The sequence below is a fragment of the Ahaetulla prasina genome, chromosome 6 (assembly GCF_028640845.1).
Source record: "Ahaetulla prasina isolate Xishuangbanna chromosome 6, ASM2864084v1, whole genome shotgun sequence".
In the NCBI taxonomy this organism is placed as follows: domain Eukaryota; kingdom Metazoa; phylum Chordata; class Lepidosauria; order Squamata; family Colubridae; genus Ahaetulla; species Ahaetulla prasina.
Window position 1 is genome coordinate 27,779,526 of NC_080544.1, and position 25,493 is coordinate 27,805,018.

Sequence of the window (25,493 nt, forward strand, 5' to 3'; positions counted from 1 at the left end):
AAAAAACTAATTTTTTCATCAAGCAAATGAAATTATTGAAGGCCACCATAAAATTTTATTGATTATTATATTTATTAATCAAGTTTATATAGCCACCTGTTTCACAAACGTGTCTCTAGACAGCATGCAATAATAAAAAAAGAATGCATATATAAAAGCAGACTTTTAAACATATAAAAATCAATATTGAAAGTAAAGATTAATTAAAACCTATACAACCTCAATAGTAGAGCCATCTAAAAGTTCTTTGATGACATAATTAAGTTTTTAGGGACTTCCAAAGCATTTAAAGCTGGATAATGGCAATTATGGAAAACATAAAAACATTAAGGAAAGAAATGTTGCACACCCATTCTTTCACAAGCAATGGAACTAAAGAGGAAAGCATATGAAAAAATTAAAGTAAAGAAAAACGCCACCACCAGTGAAAAAAAGACGAGTAGACTTCTGACAGATACAAATTTGGCAGTAGAAAATACTGAGACAAACACATGGGCTAAAAACAATCAGCAAATTTATAGCATAGGAGCGATTATAACAACCCAGTTGGGATACAGTGGTATAAAATAAAAGCAACAAAATCAATCACCAAAATGGAAAATTCAATTGGAAAGAAAGAACAATAAATTACCAACTGATATCAGCAATCTGAAGAATTTGAAGGGAAGAAAATGGAAAAATAATACGATCAAGAAAAGTTTACAGAAAAGGTATCATCTTGGTGCTAAGACAATTAAAGAAGTATCTAAAGAATTAGAAGAATGAGTCATAGCAATTTCAAAGGAAGGCAGAATAGAAAGGTAGAATAAATCAATTTTAAGGAATTCAGCATTTGCTTGATAAAGGATTGGTTAGGACTGGAACAAATATAGATGGTTACTCTGATAAAGATGAAACACTAACATTTGGGATTAATAAGTGGGATAACCCAAAAGACCAGAATAAAGATGCAAGATTGATAAAAGATTTGAGAAGAACATTGACTCAGTCAAAATGGATGATTTCTGAGGTTTTCACGGGTGTTTGTATATAGGTCTTTGGTTGTTCGGGTTTTCTCCCGTGTAAAATTGGAAGTGTCTTGGCGACGTTTCGACGAAGTCTCATTCGTCATCTTCAGGCTTCAGCTTCGTGCTTCTGGGAGCAATGTGTGATCGCAGCTGTTTCTTCCTTTTAACTGCTAGTGGGGGTTTGAACTGATTGGGTGGGAGCTTGGCTGTGCTCTGATTGGATGGGGGTTTTTCTGTGCTCTGATTGGCTGGGGGTGTGTCCTGTGTTGGTGGGGTGTTGGTTGTGCTCAGTCTAGTGTGTGCTGCAGGGGGATTTGAGCTGGTGAGCTGCATAGCTGTTGTTTGGCTTTGTGGTCGTGCTACATCTTCATAGTGGGTGTCAGTCTGCTGCATGAATGGATTGGAGGGGTTTGAAATGGCTAATGTTGCAGCTGCGGTCTGGCTTCTGGTCCTTGGTCGTGCTGTCAGCAATGCAGAAGCATGAAGCTGAAGCCTGAAGATGATGAATGAGACTTCACGAAACGTCGCCAAGACACTTCCAATTTACACGGGAGAAAACCCGAACAACCAAAGACCTATATACAAACACCCGTGAAAACCTCAGAAAACAAATATATATATATATATATATATATATATATAAAGAACTAGAATGTACCAGGAAAAGATGAAATACATGGACTTAGTCTTAGTCTTAAGAAACTGAGGACTGCCTATGAAAGATCATTTAACCTTTCAATTAATTTATTGAAATGTTACAAATGGGAAAAGTTGAAGAACAGATAACCTGGTAGAACTTTTTTAGCAATAAAAGAGAAAGAGAAGGATGTAGTTGCAAGCAACTGTAGACCAATTACTTGCTTGCCAACAATATCCAAGCTGCTGTCTGAGAATTTCCCAAGAGTTAGTTTAGAACTGGAAACCAGCAAGCCTATTGAATCAGAATTTGTTTTATTACAGTACCTGAGGCAAAGTACAGTTTGAAAGTGTAGTGTGTATGTGTACAGAGTTATTCAAAGAACAATTGGATACAAAAAAGAAAGCAGAACTATAAAAATTATGGTGTTGAGAAAAGAAGAGCAATATTTAATAAACACTGATCTAGGCTATGTACATAACCTGGAGGTACCATTATTGAAGCTACTTATAATCTTAACTTTTGCTCCAGAATGTACTGGTTTTGATAAATGCAATTAAATGAGGAAAAATCCAGAACCAAGAGCACAATATGTAAAATTCATTTAATGGTGGCTATGTGTTTGGGCTTGGCTCAAAAATATGACAATGTTTCTTAAACAATAAAATCAGTGACAAACAGCTGACAAAGTTAGGAGAACCTGTGGCTTAGAATTTAACACATCTATCTAATATGCAAGCAGCCCAGGTTCAAATCCCAAAAGGGTATAGCTAGCTGTTGATTACTAAATAGCTTGAAATAGGTATATACTGATCTCCATGTTAGCGTTCCAGAAAACCCCAACTCCAATTAAAACCTCTGAGGCAAGCATTTTCTCAAAGTTCCATTTATTAGAATAGGTATACTGACACATTTGGGAAAACCCAAATCTGAGAGTTACGGGTTTTCCCTCAGTAAATCCCCAAATCCATCCCCTGTACCCATCAGTCCATCACATTGTCAAATCACCATCCATCTTATCTTGAGATATCACTCCAACCACTCCTTCTCCAGATGCAGGACTGCCATGATCTTGACTGAAAATAAGAATGCTATTTTGTCTAACTACATTCCCTCTATTAAATCCCACCTTCTACTTTCCCACATACAAGAAGGTGGCAGCGTGGAAGCTTCCATTGCTAATATGGCTTCCAAGCTGACACTCCTTTTATTTCTTGGTTGGTAAATATAAATTTAACAATAAAATCAGTGGAGACTAGGAATTAGACCAGCCTTGGACAGAAAAGCTAGATTAAATAACTCCTGAAGTGAAGTTTCAGAATGAAGAATATAAGACCTGAATGGACCTAACATGTAATTTATAAGTTTATCCCTAGTAATGAACACAATTTTTGGTATGCGGGTGACTACTTGCTTTTGTCTAGTACAGTGGTCACCAACCGGTGGTCCATGGACCACTGGTGGTCCATGAGAAAATTTTGGTGGTCCGCAGAAAAATTAATTGCATTTTTTAATATTGCACTAAATCAGGGGTCCTCAAACTAGGGTCCCCTGGGACAGATACATGCAATGAATGTTTGTGTTGCTGCAGAGAGTCTCCCCCCTTTGGGGTCTTTTTGTATGGGTCAGAGAGGGGCAGAAATTTCAACTTGGGGTCTGCTTTGGCCTCCTGGTGTGGGGCTTTGGGCAAAAGCTGAAGGAGAGTGCCACTGGTGGCAAAGAGCCTGAGGACCTTGTTCCAGTGGGATTGAGCCTCCAGGCGCCAGTACCTGCCCTTGCACTCCCACAGATCTTCCCTCTGCTTGGAAAGCCTATGCTCCTAGTCCTCAGTGAGGTGCTTCTGCTGAGCCTCCTTCTTGGTCAGATCCAATTTGAAACTGAGGTGTTTTGCCAACTCTTTCTCCTGGTGGCTGCTTAGCTCCAACAACTGCTTCCTGTTGGTGCCCTAAGGAGCTTGGGCAGGCAGGCGAGGAAGGGCTGGGAGGGGAGGGGCAAGTAGAGGCACCCCTCAACATGAGTGACATCAACTTGACCACACCCACCCAGTCACATGATCACCTAGCCACACCCACCCAGCTGGTCATTAAGCAGATCATATTAGTGGTCCGCGGGATTTAAAATTATGAATGTAGTGGTCCCTGTGGTCCAAAAGGTTGGTGACCCCTGGTCTAGTAAATCTGCTTCTTTAACAATCCCATGATCAAAGAGATAAGTAGTCACGATTGTATAAAAAAAATACCATGAAGGATGTAGGGGTGATCGGATCTGTGTTGGAAATGGAAATGCATTGGCACTATTTTCTAGTCAAATTGAATTGGTCCTTGTAGGTTAGCTGACTGGATGACAACGGTATCAGAAGACAATTTAAACAAAAACTATGTATATTTATAAGCACAGTGGGTATCAAAGCATGCATTTCTAAATGTTTTGCCCTGAAAATGTACATTTGGGATCTGTTTTGAGTCAAGCAGTCTGAAATTTAAATAACAGGAAGTGCTGAGGAACGAGTAATATGTTGGGATGGGAGTTGGAGACTTGATTTTGAGTCAACTTTGACTCACTGAAACTCACTGGGTGATTTTGAATCAGCTACAACCTTTCAGATCAACCTATTCTACAGAGTTGATAGAGAGGGGAGGTGGAATATGAATCTAGCAAACATTAACCACAATCATAAAACATAATTAAAATAAATTCTGGAAGACCTGAACCTTGGCTATTCATCTATTTAATCAATATTGATATTGATTCTATCATTAAAACCCTATCTAAAGGGAGTTTCATTTTCCAGTGGCAATGACACCATTTCTATTTTACTCTATAATGGGGATATCATAAGCTTCTCACAAACTCAAGGTCAGCTTTTGGTGAAACTAAATAAGAATAACAGAACCGAATTGAACCGAACATTGTCCATGTGTGATTGGACACACAAGGAATTTGTCTCTAGTGCATAAGCTCTTGATGTACATATAAACAACAAGTGTTTACATATAAACATCATGAGATACCAATTGGAGAAGGTAGTAGAAAAGATGAGAAGAATCATAGTAATACAGCCATACTACATGGGTAAATATCCTTAGACATAAGACAGTATTGTGGGAATTAGGTGTTCAGTAGAGTGCTGACGAGGAGAAAAAACTGTGTTTGTGTCTAGTTGTTTTGGAAAGCAATGACCTATAGTGGCATCCTGAAGAGAGAAATTGAAACAGTTAATGTCCAGGATGTGAAGAGACTGTAGATATTTTCTCAGCCTCCATTGTAATTATTTAAGGCCTTAAGTTTGCAGGTCTAAAGCAAGAAGTCTTTATAAAGACCTCTATAAAGACTTTCCCCAAAGAATTATCAGGGGTTGAACTGAAAGATCACAAAGAGCTTGATTATTTATCACACTTTTTTTTTTAATGAGACCAATCTACCAACTAAGCTAAACTGTACCAGAAAAAGACTAGTTTTAATCAGTATTTGAAATGGCAAATTCTCATTACCAAAAGCGGCATTAGTAACTAATAGTCACACAAATTGCCATCGTTAGGACAGAATTAATGGCACTCTAATTGAACAGCCTAAACTTTTTAAATGTTTGAGAATTTATTTCCAAGCCTTCACGGCATGAAGACATCAATCCCTTGACATTTTAAACGGTGCTTAGAAGACTTCCAGTGCTGAAATGAGGTTTTTTTGGTCAGTGGAAGTACCTTTGTACCTGGTGCTAGGAAGCTATTAAAAGGAACGGTGCTGAGTCTCTGGTTTTATGGGGCAGTTCTTCACTTGAAATTTAGCTTGGCCTTCCATGAGAATTCACCATTTCCTGCAGCTAAATTTCTTTTGAATATCCTTTCTGTTTGCCAAGGCTTTCTTTCTGCTATGGAAGAGGCCCTACGCAACACACATGCACACAAACAATTATTCACTGTTTTGGGGAATGGTTAGGCTGGTTGGATACAGCATAACATTTTTTTTTCCTTTACGCTGATGGCTTCACAGCCATCATAACTGTTCCTCTCCAGCTAAGTATCATTGAAGTATCATTAATTATCCATTAATTAATTAATTAATAATTAATAAGTATGATTAATTATCCAGCTAAGTATCATTAAGTACCAAAGGGGATGCAGTGGCTCAGTGGCTAAGACGCTGAGCTTGTCAATTGAAAGGTCGGCAGTTCGAAAGCACATAAAAAAAACGCAAGTAGAAAAAATAGGAACCGCCTTTGGTGGGAAGCGTTCCGTGCACCTTTGGCATTTAGTCATTGCGGCCACATGACCACAGAGACATCGTTGGACAGCGCTAGCTCTTCGGCTTTGAAACAGAGATGAGCACTGCCACCTAGAGTCAGGAACAAGCACATACGTGCGAGGGGAACCTTTACCTTTTAAGTATCATTATGCAGACTACAGGAAAGGAGAAGGAAATAGGGACAGAGGTTAAAGGCATGAGATTAAAATAATGGAAACATGGCCAATGCTGTACCTCTCCCTATCAGTCATTTGCAAGTATCTCCCACAGGACTGCATCAGAGGTGGTATTCAGAAGGTTAGGGGCCGGGATAGCTCAGGCAGTAGAGAAGCCTGTTATTAGAACACAGAGCCTGCAATTACTGCAGGTTCGAGCCCAGCCCAAGGTTGACTCAGCCTTCCACCCTTTATAAGGTAGGTAAAATGAGGACCCAGATTGTTGGGGGGGCAATAAGTTGACTTTGTAAAAAAAAATATACAAATAGAATGAGACTATTGCCTTATACATTGTAAGCCGCCCTGAGTCTTCGTAGAAGGGCGGGGTATAAATGTAAACAAAAAAAAATGGTTCTGACCAGTTCTGAAGAATCGGTAGCAGATATTTTGAGTAGTTTGGAGAACTGTTAAATACCACCTCTGATTGGCACTGCCCGCATCTATTCTCTGCCTCCCGAGTCCCAGCTGATCGGGAGGAAATGGGGATTTTGCATTAACCTTCCCCTGCCACGCTACAGCCACCATGCCATGCCACGCCCACCAAGCCATGCCCACAGAACTGGTAGTAAAAGAATTTGAATCCCCCCACTGGACTGCATGTCCTGTGGCAATAGACAGAGAGCTTTCTGGAAGTAGAAAGGTGAAGGTGGGATGTGTCAAATAGGGACTGTTAACAGCCAGCTGAAAGAAAGCTATTGGTGGCAGAAGGAGCTGCTGAACATTGAAAGACTGGAGATTGTTGCAGGAAAAAAAGAAACAAAAACAAGAAGAAAAGGAGATGGAAACTAGAAGTGACAATGCTCATAAAATTTAGGACCTCAAGGCTCAGTTTAGTAGGCAATTGAAGGAGAAAGAGAAAAAAGTGGTGAGCTATAAAGAAAAGATTACTATTTGAAGAGTCTCTCTGTATGTATGTTTCTAGGAAAGGCAGGGATGGAAAATATGTAATTAGTAATCCAGCAGACCAAAAGTCCCAGAAATTCATGCAAAGCTGACCTGGAAGAAAAGCAGATTGGAGGAATGTGAGGATGGTCTTGTTATTTGCTCCAACTCTTAATTCTACAGAGTTCTATAGTTCTTCAGAGGAATTATTGAGTCTGTCATCTGCACCTCTATAAGTGTCTGGTTTGGTTCTGCAACCCAACAAGACAGAAAAAGACTTCAGAGGATAATTAGAATGCAGAAAAAAACAATTGCTACCAACCTTCCTTCCATTGAGGACTTGTATACTACATGAGTCAAAAAGAAGGCTGTGAAAATATCTACAGACCCCTTGCATTCTGGACATAAATTGTTTCAACTCCTACCCTCAAAATGATGCTATAGAGCACTGCACACCAGAACAACTAGACACAAGAACAGTTTTTTCCCGAACGCCATCACTCTGCTAAACAAATAATTCCCTCAACACTGTCAAACTAGTTATTAAGTCTGCATTACTATTAATCTTCTCATCGTTCCCATCACCCATCTCCTTCCACTTATGACTGTATGACTGTGACCTTGTTGCTGGTATCCTTACAATTTATATTGACTGTTTCCTAATATGATTTGATTACTTATCTGTACCCTATGACTATCATTAAGAACCTTATGATTGTTGATGAATGTATCTTTTGTTTTATGTACACTGAGAGCATATGCACCAAGGACAAATTCCTTGTGTGTCCAATCACACTTGGCCAATAAAAAAATCTATTCTATTCTATTCTATTCTATTCTGTTCTGTTCTGTTCTGTTCTGTTCTGTTCTGTTCTGTTCTGTTCCGTTCTGTTCCGTTCTGTTCTGCTCTATTCTATCTTTATTTGATGAGGGCTAATCATAGAAATTTGGACTGAACAAATAATTCCCTCAACACTGTCAAACTATTCACTATGTCTGCATTACTACTGTATTACTATTAATCTTCTCATCATTCCCATCACCCATCTCCTTCCACTTATGACTGTATGACTGTAACTTTGTTGCTTGTATCCTTACGATTTATATTGATATGGTTTCCTGATTGCTTATTTGTACCCTATGACTATCATTAAGTGTTGTACCTTGTGATTCTTAACAAATATATCTTTTCTTTTTATGTATACTGAGACCATATGCACCAAAGACAAATTCCTTGTGTCCAATCACACTTGGCCAATAAATAAATATGATGATGATGATGGTGATGATGGTGATGATGCAAAGTCCATTGTGATAGTTGCTGGGTTGAAGAATAGAGGAACAGGAAAACAGCTATATGGAATCTTTTAAGGGCTAGGAAAAGAAGAAAAAGAGTGCGAAAGAGATTGTGACATCCACTCAGAGAATTTCCATAAAAGAGCGAAGGCTGAGAGAAAGAAATGGTCTTGCAACAACAGAAGAAGACACTGAGATGCTGGAAAGAACAAATCAAGCTACTCTAGGGAATGAGGTTAAAAGGAGGAGGAAGACAAAGAGAGAAAGAGAGTAGTGAAAGTAATAAAGTTTAAGGACGGAGTTGTAAAGCAATAAAAGAGTCAAGAAAGTGTTAAGAGACAAGTATTCCGGGAGGAACAATATCAGGAGGGATGAAGGGAAGAACTTCATGTCCTAGCCAAGAAAAGATGTTGCTTGAATCAGAGAAAGTCCCAAAGTAAAGACAGTTCTCTAACTTGATCGAATTAAATTAAAATAAAATTGAAAAGGGGGCATAAAGAGATAAAGCTGATACAAAAACCAATGTTGATATTACAGGAGTATCCCAAGTATTTTGTGTATACCGTGTTTTCCAGAAAATAAACTCTCCCCTGAAAATAAACCCTCCCACAAAAATAAGCCCTCCCCTGAAAATAAGCCCCCCCAATATTTAAATGCATACACAGCCATTTCCTCTGATTAGGGTTAGGGAGACAGAGCTAGAAATCGGGTAAGACAGCAGGAGGATCCCCATCTTGCTCCACGCACCCCAAAATAATAAGACCTCCCCGAAAATATGGCCAAGCGCTTATTTCAGGGTTCAAAAAATATAAGACAAGGGCTTATTTTCCGGAAAACATGGTATTTGAAAAATAAAGATCTTTTTGTAATAAAACCCTAATCTCTTGGTGATTCAGGAAAATGCTCATCTCTGTCCTTTTTGAGCATTACATTAACTCCATCTTTAGTCTTCCCTTCTTCTCAACCTATTCATTCTTGCTTAATGGATGTTCCTTGGTGATCTGTTTTACTTTTTGAATGTGAATTCATTCCCGCTCTATTCAATATTTACTTTTATCCCACCCTCCTTTCAACAAAATGATCAAAGCCCTCTTTTCTACTATTTTCACTTCTGACATTCTTCATTTCTAGCTACCTAACACCTTTCCCCCCACATTTTCATGTCTTGAAATGTATTCATCCACTTTTCAATCCTTAGAAAGCCTTCTATCAAGGTTCATGAAGCCATCTGATTTTTATACACAAATGGCAAAAATTAAATGAAAATAAACAGCAAGTAAATGAATTGATGAACATTTTCTTTACAATTGTTCACTCTCTTTTCCTGGTAAACAAAAATATTTGGATATTTCTCAGTGACTAAGGACAAGGACAAGGAGTTCTTGCAGCCATAGCCAACTTTGGTGGGAGGGAGGCAGTGGTGAAATTCAATTTATTTTACTACCAGTTCTGTGGGCGTGGCTTGATTGGCGTGGTGTGGCTTGATGGGCATGGCTTGGTGGGCATGGCCGGGGAAGGATACTACAAAATCTCCATTCCCTCCCCACTCCAGGGGGAAGGATATTGCAATATCTCCATTCCCTCCCCACTCTGGGGCCAGCCAGAGGTGGAATTTGCCAGTTCTCTGAACTATTCAAAATTTCCGCTAATGGTTCTCCAGAACCTTTCAGAACCTGCTGGATTTTACTCCTGGAGGCATGTACTCATCTCTATTTCAATGCCATTGAACCAGTGCTGTCAAATGATGCTTCCATAGCTTTGTGGCCAGCAGGACATCATGCCACAGCATAGAGCATCTGGCAAAACATGGAGGGCTGTTACTTTCCCACTGAAGTGGTTCCTATTTATCTATTTGCATTTGCATGCTTTTGAAGTGCTAGGTTAACATGAGTGGCAGCAAGTAACAGGAGCTTATCCTCTCGCACAGTGCTTGGGTCTCGAACTTGGGTTGTCAGCTTTCCAGCTGACAAGCCCAGCATCTTAACCACTGAGCCATTGTGCTGCCTTCTCAGTGACTGGAAAAAAAAAGTCTGCACACTCCTGGCCAGTCTGAAGCCATACCACCATCCTAAATTTTGTTCAATCCTACCTCGTGTCTCCTTGAATCAGAATTTTAGCAAGTCTCTTTCTCCTTTGTACAGAAAAAAAAAGCAAAACACAATTCTTTTCATTGTCATGCCCTTAGGCATGACAGATATCAAACAAGTCATTCCATAAGCAAATTGCTTTAATATTTTTTCAATTACACCTACCTACACCTGCAGCCTTACAGTTTTCCGACATCCTTATATGATAACTTTTTTGCATCATTTTTTTCAAACTTGTGCAATTTTATAGTTTTCAATTTCACTTCATTCCTTGACAAGTCACTGTAATTCCTATAGAGATTCCATTTTATTCCCAATCACTATGTTTGAACATATTTTCGCTATTGATAAAACTGGTGTCAATTAACTATTTAATTTTCTCCTACAGTTAACTGATGCTAGTTCGATCAAAGATGCGTACCTGAAAATATTAAAACAAAGGCATATTTTGAAATTTTACATTATTTACCTATTAGATATTTCTTTAATATGAAATGAATAGCAATGACAAATACCTTCTCATAAATATGTATGAGAAGCTGAAAGATTCCAAGTTGCTTTGCACAGAAAGCATCCAAGAATCTATTTCTTGCTTTAAGTCTGCACATCTTTGTCCGTTTTGATCTTAGCAGACTCTGAATTGTATGATTTGCATAATGATGGTTTAATCAGAGACCTCTACCAAAAGTGTAACAGCAGTATTGAAGGAGCTTCGCGGAAACATCTGGCCCTAGAATTACAAGTGCAAAAAATGAGGGATCCAACATCACTGCAGAAAAAATATTGACACATAGTTATGAGAAGGCACTCGTGGTGCCAGATGGCATTACTTGATAAGTGTTCCACCAAACACTTGGTAGAAACCATCAAATGTGATTAAATGCACGTAGGTGTCAATAAGTAATGTACATTGTTACCCAGCATCAAGCTGATGGCTTTATAGAACAAAGTCGCTGCCTTTATGATTGATGAGACCAAGGCAAAGCACAATGGATAAACCCAAAGAAGTGATAGATTAACAGTAAAGTGACAATTAAGATTTAAGTATGTAGAGTGCAAGGGGGGAAGGAAGGAAGGAAGGAAGGAAGGAAGGAAGGAAGGAAGGAAGGAAGGAAGGAAGGAAGGAAGGAAAGAAGGAAGGCTCATCGTTTTTCATTCATCTCAAAATAATATAACAAAAAGGAATTATTTTCATTAAGTGATTTAGAATTCAACTTTGTATCCCCTGGTTTTCTGAAGCTATAAATTCAATAACATTCAAATCAAAAGAACTCAAGAAAATTAATAAAATAGCTTTCCGTTTTTGTCTGCTTTTCTTGTCTGAAAGCTTTTTTTTATGTCTCTACATATTACAGATGCTTACCAGATGCAATCATTACAGATGCTTTCTCTGTAATGAAGAAGAGCGTGCTGCAGGCATAGTTGTAGATAGATGGAAGTAAACTCATTTATTTCCTAAAAAAAAGCTTATCTTTGTTTTGTTTTTTTCTTTCTTTCATACAAGTACCATCTCCAAAGCCTACTGTCTTCTTTTTTACAAAAGTCATAGACTTATAACTTTTCCATTATGCAGGTAGTCCTCAACTTGCAACAATTCATTTAGTGACCGTTACAACATCACTGGGGAAAAAAAATGACTTGTGACATTTTTCACACTTACAACCATTGTAGCATCCCCAGTAGCTGCCTGAAAACTGACTCCCATTCTATGACAGTTGCAGTGTCCAGGAGTCATGTGATCGCCTTTTGCGACCTTCTGACAAGCAAAGTCAATGGGGAAACCAGATTCACTTAACAACCGTGTTATTAATTAAACAACTACATTGATTCACTTAACAAATGTGGCAAGAAAAATTGTAACGTTTTTCGCTTAGCAACATAAATTTTGGGCTCAATTGGGGCCGCAAGTTGAGGGTAGCTACATGCTACCCAACGTTCCTCTGAAGCAGTGCTGGGTTGCCCCCGGTTTGGACTGGTTCTATAGAACCGGTAGTAAAACCAGCAGGAGGCTCCGCCCACTGACCCAAATGTCATCAAAACTCTTCTGCGCATGTGCAGAAGAGAGTGCGTGCAAGGGCGGGCACATAGCGAACCGGTAGTAGAGGTAAGTAGAACCCACCCCTGCTCTGAAGGTGGAGTTATGATAGAGGTTTAGAGTGCCTTTTTTTTATTCTAAAAAGATGCATCTTAAATGCAAAGCAGGCAAATTAAGCAATGTGATTCAGAAAATATTAAAATGTTGAAAGACAGGAATTAAAGAAAGTGATTTCTTTTTGTAGAAATGCTGCTGAATACTCTTGAAGTAACACCTATTATGTAACCACAGAGGCCTACAGAAATTGGGAAAAAGGAAGAAGAATGGGATTCTGGAAACTAACATTAAACTCTAAATTCTACTCCACAGAGTCTCATAGCAAAAGACGTACAGAATAAATGTGGGACTGTTTCAGAAAGTCGGCATGGCTTCTCAAGTATTCTTAATGTTGCCACAATGTAAAAGAAACTTAAAGTTATAAATGAATTATCGGGGGGGTGGGGGGTTGAGTTCCATCCTGGAACCTTTACAGTGATTGTATAATCAAAATGCAATGTTCTGAAAACTCATCAAAATAGGTCTACTTCTTAATGATTTTCCTGCAGAATGGGAGGGCAGTTATCACTAATTCTAGTTGGTGGTTATGGAGCATGTCACATTGGAACCTTAGTTACTCCAAGATGGGATCCTGCTGGGTTCGATCCTTTCCCCAATTTTATTTCACCATTACATAAACTAAAGTTTCTAAAGTGTGATCATCTACCACTTTAAAGCAAAAAGATACAAGTTTTGCCCTATCCAATTATGTCCAACTCTAAGGAATGGAATTCAGCTCCGTTTCTTAGCCAAGGGAGCCAGTCAGCATTGTCTGAAGATACTTCCATGATCATGTGACCAGCATGACTATATGCCGAGGCACGTGGAATACCTTCCCACCATAGTGGTACCTATTTATCTACTCGCATTTGCATGCTTTCAAACTTTACAAGACAACCATTGTTCCTGTTGCGCTGTATGGTACAGAATGCTGGGCAGCAACAACAGGAACTGAAAGCTATCTCCATGCCATGGAAATGTGAATGCTTCTTTGGCTATTGGGCATCTCCCTTCTTGACCACATTACAAATGACACCATTCGACAGCATTTTGGTATGGCACCAATTACAGAGAAGATGAGAGAAGACTGGCTCCGCTGGTATGGACCTGTCCTGAGAGCAGCACCTTCCACCATTGCCAAGCCAACCTATCAACTAGAAGTCAATGGCTGGTGACCTCGCGGGCATCCAAAACAGAGATGGCAAGACCACATCAACAAAGACATGCTGGGGGCCCGCACACCGAAGACGCAGCTGACCATACAAAGTGGTGTTCAATGATCCAAAAAACAGGTTCTGAATCTGTGGGAATACACTAGAAGAAGAAGGAGAAGGAGAAGGAGAAGGAGAAGGAGAAGGAGAAGGAGAAGGAGAAGGAGAAAGAGAAGGAGAAGGAGAAGGAGAAGGAGAAGGAGAAGGAGAAGGAGAAGGAGAGGAGGAGGAGGAGGAGGGGAGAGGAGGAGGGGGGAGGAGGAGGAGGGGGAAGAGGAAGAAGAAGAAGAAGAAGAGGAGGAGGAGGAAGAGGAAGAGGAAGAGGAAGAAGAAGATGATGATGATTGGTATGCTTTCGAACTGCTAGGTTGGCAGGAGCTGGAGCAAGTAACAGGAGCTCACCCCATCATGTGGCACTCAGGTCTCAAAGCCAAGCTGACAGCTTTCCACCTGACAAGCTCAATGTCTTTAGCTGCTGAGCAATCTCACCCCCATATAAAGCTTCTAAATATGTTCACTTACCAGTTTGGACTGAGCTATCACCAACATCCTGATGATTCCCACTGCTACCGTATTTTTCAGAGTATAATAGAATAGAATAGAATTTTTTAATTGGCCAAGTGTGATTGGACACACAAGGAATTTGTCTTGGTGCATATGCTCTCAGTGTACATAAAAGAAAATATACTTTCATCAAAAAAAGAGGGTGAAAATCTGGGTGCGTCTTGTACTCTGAATGTAGCCCCGCTCTGAAAAATATGGTATATTTCCACTCTGAGCCAGAGGGTGCATGCAGTGGAGGTCCAAAATCCAGGATCTAAAAGCTGTTAGGGACTGGATGGAGAGAAACAGACTAAACTCATCCCAAGCCTTGATGACATATTTATAACTTCAGAAATCTGAGCATTCCATTCCCCTCCCCCCCATATCTTGTTTTCCATCTAAGCCCATTCTGGCTTAATTCCTGTTTCTGGGATTTTTAATACATTTTTCTTCTCTATATCTTGGGTCAGCAAGAAAACATGGAAAAGTACAAGAACAGTACAGTACACGCTGGGCCTCTGTATTACTACTTCTTTTTCTTTTGACCATCTACTCCCTCTGAAAGGGGAAAAAAATCTTTCTTCTGGCTGCTGCACGTCTGTTTGCTGGTGGCTGTAGGCCTCCAAAGACAATCATCTCAAAGAAAATTTTTACGAGATACTGTATCATTGATAGTTAACACCAGATAAGTTATCTAAGATGTATAAAAGTATGTCAAATGAATGCCGCAAGTGTAAAAGTAAAGAGGGGGCCTTTTATCATCTATGGTGGACATGCGATAAAGCAAAAAAAAAAAAAAGGAATATGATTCATATTTTAATACAATTTTTTTTTAAAAAAAAATGGAGATAAAAATGAAACCCGAACTTTTCCTTTTGGGTTTAATGGAAAAAGAACTAGAAAAAAAATGTGGAATTTTGTTATTATATATGCTGTCAGCAGCAAGACTATGGTATGCACAAAAATGGAAGGACACTTCGATTCCTGCTATGGACAAATGATTGCAGTAGTTGATGGAGTTGCTGAAATCACAAAATTGACCACTTTGATTAAAGAAAAGAACATAAGTACTTTTGACTCCACATGGAGACCGCTTCTGAACTTCATGCGTGATGTGGAAAAGAATGAAACTCTAATTTTGGGTTTTACTGATTAAACTAATAGATCTTTATAGAAATGGCTTGCTCATATTATTATGAAAATGCAAACAGTTGTGATTTGATGTCAATGCCTTATTTTACCGTAACAGACAGAGTTGAAAGTCAATGCTTCTTTTTCCTTTTTATCTTTCCTTACCTCTCCTTCCCCTTTCCCTCCCCACTGCTTTTCTATTTACTTTGTATTTTGTATTTTACATTACTTTATAACTCAATAAAAACGTTCATTGACAAAGACAAGCATCTCCACCCACCTCTGTGTCAAAGTTGCTGTTTGCCAGGCAACTCTGCTACACTGATGCTACGGAGAAGGCTCCAATGGAAGGAAAAGGGGCCCAGGTGTCTGAAATTTTGTCAAGTAGCTTGCTTTTCCACAGTATCTTCAAGACAAGCTGAGCCTGCTTTCCCGCTGCATTCAAGCAGACAGAGTTGCTACAGTTCTCCTGCTCCCCAAATATTTGACAGGTGGAATCATGGAAGCAACTCTTCCCTGTAAGGATTCCTCTTCTCTGGAGCACCTTGACCCTAGAGTTAATCGTATTTTTATGGAAAATTATAAAAATAGGTCTGTTCCAGAAAGTCATTGGGGAATAGAAAGGGAAAGAAACACATGTTGTCTAAACACAGTGATGCTTAAAAGCTTGCAAGCTTTTTGGAGTTTTCAATATTTCTGCATAAATAGGGCTGCACACCAGAGGTGGGTTTCAGCAGGTTCTGACCAGTTCTGGAGAACTGGTAACCGAAATTTTGAGTAGTTTGGAGAACTGGTAGTAAAAATTCTGACTGGCCCCATCTATTCTCTGCCTCCCATGTCCCAGCTGAGTGGGAAGAAATGGGGATTTTGCAGTAACCTTCCCCTGGATTGGGGTGGGAATGGAGATTTTACAGTATCCTTCCCCTGCCACGCCTACCAAGCCACGCCCACTAAGCCATGCCACACCCACCAAGCCATGCCCACAGAACTGGTAGTAAAAAAAATTTGAAACCCACCACTGCTGCACACAAATATATAGCTTTGGATCATTTGCCTCACTAAATACAGGTAGTCCTCGAATTACAACTACAATTGAGCCCAACATTTCTGCTGCTAAGTGAGACATTTGTTAAGTGAGATTTGCCCCATTTTATGACCTTTCTTGCCACAGTTGTTAAGTGAATCCCTGCAGATGCTAAGTCAATAAACCGGTTGTTAAGTGAACCTGGCTTCCCCAGGGTCTTTGCTTGTCAAGAAGGTCGCCAAAGGGGATCAGGTGACCTTGGATACATACACAGCAACGGTTATAAACATGAACTAGTTGCCAAACGTCTGAATTTTGATCACATGATCACGAGGATTCTGCAAAGGTCGTAACAGTGAAAAACAGCCATAAGTCACATTTTTCAGTGCCATTGTAATTTTGAATAGTCACTAAATGAACTGTTGGAAGTTGAGGACTTCCTGTAAATCAATCAGATATAATGACTCTTTTAATTGGGTTCTCTAGTTTGAGGTTAGGTCTAGATCAGGAGTCTCCCACCTTGGCAACTTTAAGACTTTTAGACTTCAACTCCCAGTCTAAACTCTGGGAGTTGAAGTCCACAAGTCTTAAAGTTGTCAAGGTTGGAGACCCCTGGTATAGATCATATTTATGCAGAAATATTGAAAACTCAAAACAGTTCACAAACCTTTATTATTTATTATTATTTATTATTTATTAAATTTTTATACCGCCCTTCTCCCAAAGGACTCAGGGCAGTGTACAGCCAGAAATAAAATACAAAATATGTACAATTAAAACAAATTAAAACATAGCAAAATTACAAAAACGGCTAATAATTAAAATTTAAAATATTTAAGAATATTAATCAAACCCCAATGTAAAATCAAACTATTATGCCAGTCCCGCTTGAGTAAATAAGTATGTTTTTAGCTCACGACGGAAGGTCCGAAGATCAGGCACTTGACGTAGGCCAGGAGGGAGTTCATTCCAGAACGTCGATGCTCCCACAGAGAAGGCCCTACCCCTGGGGGGCGCCAGCCGACACTGTTTGGTGGACGGCACCCTGAGGAGACCCTCTCTATGAGAGCGTATGGGTCGGTGGGAGGCATAGGGTAACTTTAAGCACCTCTATGGGTCGGTGGGAGGCATAGGGTAACTTTAAGCACCTCTGTAAGTGTAATATCAGTTCTATTGTACTGTAGTGTATCAACTTATTAAGATTTATAATGTAGTACATTTATATATATATGAGCATTTCTTAGAGTCTAAGTTTAGGAATGAATGAGTAATTGATTGTCCTACATTTTATTGTAAGATCATTTTTCCAAATATTGACAGTCATCTCAATTTCCTATTTTTCTATTAAAACTTAAGAAAAAACATTGAAAAGGACTATATTTTCAAATCAAAAGCATTGGGCAGACAGGAACGTTGCAATGTGAAGATACGAGAACAATAACAACAGCACCACAAGCCCTTACCGGCCATAAAGACAGTTAAAAAATACCCCCCAAGACATTCTAATGGATGTCTGAAGCATCCCAAAAATAAAAAGGGGGGAAAAAAGTCAGCTTCTTTGGCAGAGGAAGAAAACTTTTTACAAAACTGGAAGATAAAATTCTGTACAGCAAATATACCTATAGGTTTAACTCCTGCTCTGAGACATAGTTGCTGTTTTACTTATCTAGGTTATAATAATAATAACAACAAAGTTGGAAGGGACCTTGGAGGTCTTCTAGTCCAACCCCCTGCCCAGGCAGAAAACCCTACACAATCTCAGACAGATGGTTATCCAACATCTTCTTAAAAATTCCCAGTGTTGGGGCATTTACAACTTCTGCAGGCCAGTTGTTCCACTTATTGATTGTTCTAACTGTCAGGAAATTTCTCCTTAGTTCTAAGTTGCTTCTCTACTTGATTACTTTCCACCCATTGCTTCTTGTTCTATCCTCAGGTGCTTTGGAGAATAGTTTGACTCCCTCTTCTTTGTGGCAACCCCTGAGATATTGGAACACTGCTATCATGTCTCCCCTAGTCCTTCTTTTTATTAAACTAGACATACCCGGTTCCTGCAACCGTTCTTCATGTGTTTTAACCTCCTAACCATCTTTGTTGCTCTTCTCTGTTCCAAGGCCTGCTATTTCGCTGATCAACAAGCAGCTGGAGATTTAGCATAATTCCTGTGTGGTTTGTGAATGTTAGACAACTCTGGAAAGACAAAAAGACAAAAAAAAAACAAAAAAAAAACCCCAACCTTAAGGTTCTCGTTTACATTTCCTGTGTTCCAGTAGCTCTAATAAAAGATAGCAATAGCACTTAGACTTATATACCACTTCACAGTGCTTTACAGCCCCCTCTAAGTGGTTTACAGAGTCAGCATATTACCCCCAACAATCTGTAGCCTCATTTTACCAACCTCATTTTACCAAGGATGGAAGGCTGAGTCTGTAAACCTTGAGCCAGTCAGGATTGAACTCCTGACCCCAGAGTGGGGTGGGAATGGGGATTTTGCAGTATCCTTCCCCTGGAGTGGGATGGGAATGGGGATTTTGCAGTATCCTTCCCCTGATACACCCACCCAGCCACACCACGCCCACCAAGCCACGCCCACAGAACTGGTAGTAAAAAAAATTGGATTTCACTACTGATGTGTATGTATGTATATATATGTGTGTGTGTATACACACACACACACACACACACAAACACATATATGTAATATACATGTGTGTGTATCCAAATGATGTCATGCTCGTCATGAGATTCACTGCACAAATGAAAGGTATTATGCAATTTATGATAGCATAACGGCTTTGAAATCTGTATTGTTTACACCAGATATCTATGCTGCATGCTATGTATGTTTTCATTCTTTTTTTCTTGAAATTATTATAGTTATTATTATTATATAGACACACTAAGATTCTTCTGAGCAGTTTTCAATATTGTACCTCAATCTTTAGAAATAAATCTTGCCAAATTAAAATAGGTTACTTGCCTATTTTACCATAAAATATATACTCTGTGAACTATTAAGTAAAGGAACCATCTTTATGTAAGCTCTGCTGTTTCCTGCTCTCCCGCCAGTGGTGGGTTTCAAATTTCAGTTCTGTGGGCCTGGCTTGATGGGCATGGTGTGGCCTGGTGGGCATGGCAGGGGAAGGATACTGTAAAATCTCCATTTCCTCCCCAATCCAGGGGAAGGTTACTGCAAAATCCCCATTTCTTCCCAATCAGCTGGGACTGAGGCAGAGAATAGATGGGGCGGGGCCAGTCAAAGTGGTATTTACCGGTTCTCCAAACTACTCAAAATTTCCACTACTAGTTCTCCAGAACTGGTCAGAACCTGCTGAAACCCACTTCTGCCTCCCTCCTGGGAATCCCCACACAATATTCTATCACATCCTGGTTCTCAAAAGTCTCTTTTCTATTCAGCCATTTTAAAATATTTCATTAAAAGTTAGCATTTAAAAATATTTCATTATTATACTATACGACAAACCTCATGAGGTAGGTACAAGCAGTCCTCGGTTTACAACAGTTAATTTAGTGTCTTTTCAAAGTCGCGATGTGACTTATGACCATTTTTCACCCTTACGATCCCTCTGCAGCATCCCTCTGGTCAGGTGATCCAAATTAGAACCCTTGGCAACTGACTCATATTTGTGACAGCTGCAGCATCTAAGGGCCAGGTGTTCTAAGGGCCATTTGTGACCTGCTGACAAGCAAAGTGAAGCCAGATTCACTTAACAACTGTGTCAAGAAAGGTTGTAAAATGGTGCAAAATTCACTCAACAAATAATTCGCTCATCAACAGAAATTCTGGGCGCAGTTGCGGTCATAAACCGAGGACTAACTTGTACCGAGTGCAGCAACATGGGGACTTCCGGCAGTGATGTCCTTGTGGAGCAGGTGAGGGAACGGAGCTCCATTCCCTGAACCCGAGAAACCTTCGCTAAGTGCCTGGTACCGATCCTGGAGGGATCGGTAAACTAAAGTGGAAGCATCAGAGACGCCAGGGTGGAAAGCAACCACCCGAGCATACAGGAGCAGCACTCTTAAGGTGGCGGAGAGGGAGTCGGTCTTTAAGGCCGGCCTGACAATGACAACCGCGTGAGTGGGAAGCAAAAAGTGAAAAAGCAACAGCTTCATTTGGCAGATGAGAAACCCCAGAAGGAGGTGAGATATATTTGGCAGAGGGAAGGTGCGGAAAGAGTAAAGTGAGAAAGAGAGTGAGACGTTGTGTCTGGGAAAGTGGCTAAAATGGAGTAAAGTGGAGATTGGAGTGATAAAGTAGAGCAAGAACAGCGCATAGAACTAACTTGCAGCAACAGGGTTAAAATATATACCAAGAGGATAAATATGAAGCAAACATTAACTGCTTATGAGGGACCAGTCAACACATCATTTACTTGCAACAATTACTGCCTCTTAGAATTTATTTTCTTGAGAGGGACTATGTTGATTCATACTACATATGACCAATGCAGCAACATGAGGAATAATGCTATTCAGACAGTATATAGTTGGGATTAATGAAGAGGTTGACAAAATATTTATGCCTATGTACATTTCTCTTTTTTTTAATGGCCACTAGAATTCTCCCTGACATCAATGGTTCTTCCACATTTACAACAAGTGCATATACAATATATCTTTATCGATTAAGGTCAACCTGAAGCAGAAACACATTAGTAATTGGTAAGTCAAGAAAGAGATGCTAAGTGATTTCTCATTCTTTTCACACATTGCTGATAGCACAATGTCGGCTGATTCTAATAGTGATAGATATGGAGTGAGATTTCGTTTTTTGTTTTGCTTCTTCAGTTCCACATTGAGGAAATCTCCATGGGCAGAAAGCAGACTCTTCAAAGAACAGGAGAGAAAACCCAAGTATCCTGTAGGAGAAATAATGGAAATAATGTCTTATGGCATTCCAGGATGATCGATGATGATGATGATGATAATGATGTAAGAAATTAAAAACCAAAACAAAATGCATGACCCACTGCATTCCCTTGGCAATGGATTGTAGGCAGTCTCTGTTGTGTGTCATCCATTTGCTGAAGCATGATCTGATGTATGATTTTCTCTGGAATAAATCATTCAATTTGTTTTAAAGCTCTTTCTATGCCATGTGTCTTTAAGTAACATCTTGATGATTAGATTTCTAGGATCCATAGTAAGCAATTTTCTATGCTATATCCTTGGTGTTGTTGTTTTTCCCCCTGAGAATTTGGAGGGAAAAGAAGGGGATGTAAGCAAATCGTAAGGGATCCAACTGATGGGAGTTGTACAACTCAGTCAGAAATAAGCTATTTCCTGGTTTGAGAGAAAATGAATTAATTTGCGAGAACCAGTTCTGAACTGAATTAGGAGGAATTTGGCTGTCTTTTTTTGAAGGAAAAGGGAAGAAAGTTTTGAAGAGAGGTTTACTTTTTAAATGTTTTAACTTCTGTACTAGCTATAAGTACAGCCCTACTAGGATTTTGTAGTTGACACTTTCTTGCAGTTGGCACCAAACAAGCCAACAGTAAATAGCCCAATCAAAGAACTTTTAAGATCACCTCCACCAACACTGATAGGGCAAGCCATGAGAATATAAACTGAGAGCATACCTGATGATGTTACCTAGTTTGGATAATGAAACATCTGCAAGAAAGCCACCAAGCTCAGAAAGCACTAAGGAACCCTCATTTCAACCCTGATCTACAAATATTCTGCTTTATTCATACACCTTTCTTAGTACTAATCAGGTCCAATCCATTCCTCTGCTCACAACAGAATACCTTGTGCCACCAGGCTTGAAATTTTGGGCTTAGACAACGTAGAACTATGCCGCCTTCAGTCTGACCTAAGCATAGTACATAAAATTATCTGCTACAACGTCCTACCTGTCAATGACTACTTCAGCTTCAACTGCAATAATACACGAGCACACAATAGATACAAACTTAAGGTAAACCTCTCCAGACTCAATTGCAGGAAATACGACTTCAGCAATAGAATGGTCAATGCCTGGAATGCACTACCTGACTCTGTAGTTTCTTCCTCAAACCCCTCAAACCTTAACCTTAAACTGTCTACTGTTGACCTCACCCCATTCCTAAGAGGTCTGTAAGGGGCGTGCATAAACACACCTACGTGCTTACCGTCCCTGTCCTAATGTCCCCATTTATTCGCATCCATTTCATGTATTAACAACCATGTTTATACCTATAATCTGTTATCTAATACATATTTGACAAATAAATAAATACTAAATACTAAATACTCCTTAACTTTTCAAGATCAGTTAAGGTTGATTAGAACTGTAGCTGTACCAGCAACTTCAGTGGAGTCTATTTTCATTAACTTCAATCACCAATTTCATTCTTAAAGTAGGATTTAGTGTTGGAGGCTAAAATGCTTCTTTGATGTTATCAAACATGCAGATTGTCAAATGAACAGTTGCACACTTTGTTGCCATTTGCTTCATCAGCAAGTTTAAATGAGATTGAACCTTTTCCCCTTCTTTCTAATGCAAATGATGTGGTTAAAGTTTTGAGTCCATCAAAGTTTTTTAAACTCTGCAATTAAAATGAAAAGATTCAAATCCAATGTAAAATGTATAATCTTGGCTGCACATTGGGTCTTTTTTTTTCCTTCCATGTTAAAGTGGCAAAATCCATTATACTTACATGGAATTTTAGAGCTTAAAGTCTTAATATAGACTGCAGAAGAAGCAGCTTAGAGAAAATCCTTTCTAAGTTTATGAGCATAGCGAGAACATAATTAAAGTTAACCATGAGAATAAAAGCTAGTGAGAAAAAATGTATGAAATACTATATAATCTACCTGTGAATTATCCAGAGATCAATCCAAAGAAAGATTGGTTTTTAAAATACACTTTTATGTAAATAAAAAAAAAAATAGCCACAACAACACGATCAAAATATCTAATAATCATATCTCTTCTTTGCTTTTAATGCTAACTGCATACAATCTTTAAATACTTTAAGTTTTCAGTACACTGATCCAATTGATGGAAATGAACATCAATTGTAGCAATTCAACCACTTTTATTGTATAGTGTATTTGGTTAATGGTATTCAGTATAACTAAGGGATATGGTGGTTCAGTGGCTAAGGCATTGAGCTTGTCGATCAAAAGGTCAGCAGTTCAGCAGGTCGAATCCCTAGTGCCGCGTAATGGGGTGAGCTCCTGTTACTTGTCCCAGCTTCTGCCAACCTAGCAGTTCGAAAGCACATAAAAATGCAAGTAGAAAAATAGGGACCACCTTTGGTGGGAATGTAACAGTGTTCCGTGCGCCTTTGGCGTTGAGTCATGCCGGCCACATGACCACGGAGATGTCTTCGGACAGCGCTGGCCCTTCGGCTTTGAAATGGAGATGAGCATCGCCCCCTAGAGTTGGAAATATCTAGCACATATATGTGAGGGGAACCTTTACCTTTACCTTTATTCAATATAACTAACATGTATATGTTTGTAATGCTCAATGGAAAGCACCCATGAGGAGAATCTGTGGAAGCTTAATATATAAAATTGTTATTCAAATGATAATAAACAATTTATTTGAGATCATTCTGTTTGTTTTTTTTTAATATTATGTGTGTCATTCACATGAAGAATTTTAAGCCTGTAAAAACAATTTAAGAGCCAGTTTGATGTAGTGTTTAAGGCATTAGAGTAAAAACCAGGAGCCTGTGAGTTCTAGTTCTGCCCCAGGCACAAAGCCAGATGGTTAATCTTCAATCACTTTCTTAATATGATTTAATATTATTTTCAATAGAATTCTATTAGTTAATAGCTCACCAATGGGAGGGTGGCACTCACAGTCTTAACTTGAGAAATAATCAATGCACTGGTATAATGTATTGGCTAAATGTGGGTAGTCTTTTTTGTTTGTATGTATTTTAAACCACTTTGGAATTATTTTTTGGACTTAAAGAAGAAAAGATGGAGACCAGAATCATTTGATTGTAAGATGAGCAGCAGAAGGAAAAAGGGAGAGAGAGAGAGAGAGAGAGAAATAAAGAAATAGAAAGAAATAAAGAGAAAGAGAGAGAAAGAGAGAATGAGAGAGAGAGAGAGAGAGAAAGAGAAAGAGAAAGAAAGAAAGAAAGAAAAAGAAAGAAAGAAAGAAAGAAAGAAAGAAAGAAAGAAAGAAAGAATATGAATTCTTTCTCAATTGTCTTTATTCCTGCTTTATTTCTTAACTGCATTCTGATCAATAGATAGAGCTGCTACCTATACTGCATATGTCTCTTGCTTTGAGGAAGATGAAATATATTTGGGTGGAAAACAATCCCATTTCCTCTGCCCTCCCTGATAAAATGTTATCCATCTTTTTCCAAACTCGCCTTTTAGCTCTTGTGGATAAAAGAAAAGGAAAAAAAAAGGGGGGGGGGAATCATAGATCTAGGTGGCCTGTTGGAACTGAACCAGGGAACGCTCCAATCTTGATTGCAGAAAATATGACTTCAGTAACAGAGTTGTTAATGCTTGGAATACACTTCCTGACTCTGTGGTCTCTTCCCAAAATCCCCAAAGCTTCAACCAAAAACTATCTACTATTGACCTCACCCCATTCCTAAGAGGTCTGTAAGGGGCATGCATAAGAGCACAAACGTGCCTACCGTTCCTGTCCTATTGTTTTCCTCTGTTATATCCAATTATATAGTTATTACATACTCATATATATGCTTATATATTGTATAATTATTTCATGCTTATGCTTATATATACTGTGTGACAAATAAATAAATAAATAAAATAAAATAAAACTTCATCTTGTGTGAATTCATACAACAGTCTGCATTTCCATAAGAAAACCCAGCAACAGACAATAGTAGTAGCCTCCTTGGCTGCAATTCCAAAACACCAGGAGCTGTCAATTGCAAAAGTCAGCTTTATGCAAAACAGTTTACATCTGTTTATATTACTTTTAACACCATCACCAAACAACATCTGCCTAACTCAAGAAGGTCCTTGGGAAGGACTCCATAAAAATGCCAAAGGTAGTCTAAACATCTGGCTGATCATAAGACTAATTAAAATAATAATAATAATATAATACTTGCAAGGAAGAACTTTTTCCGCTTG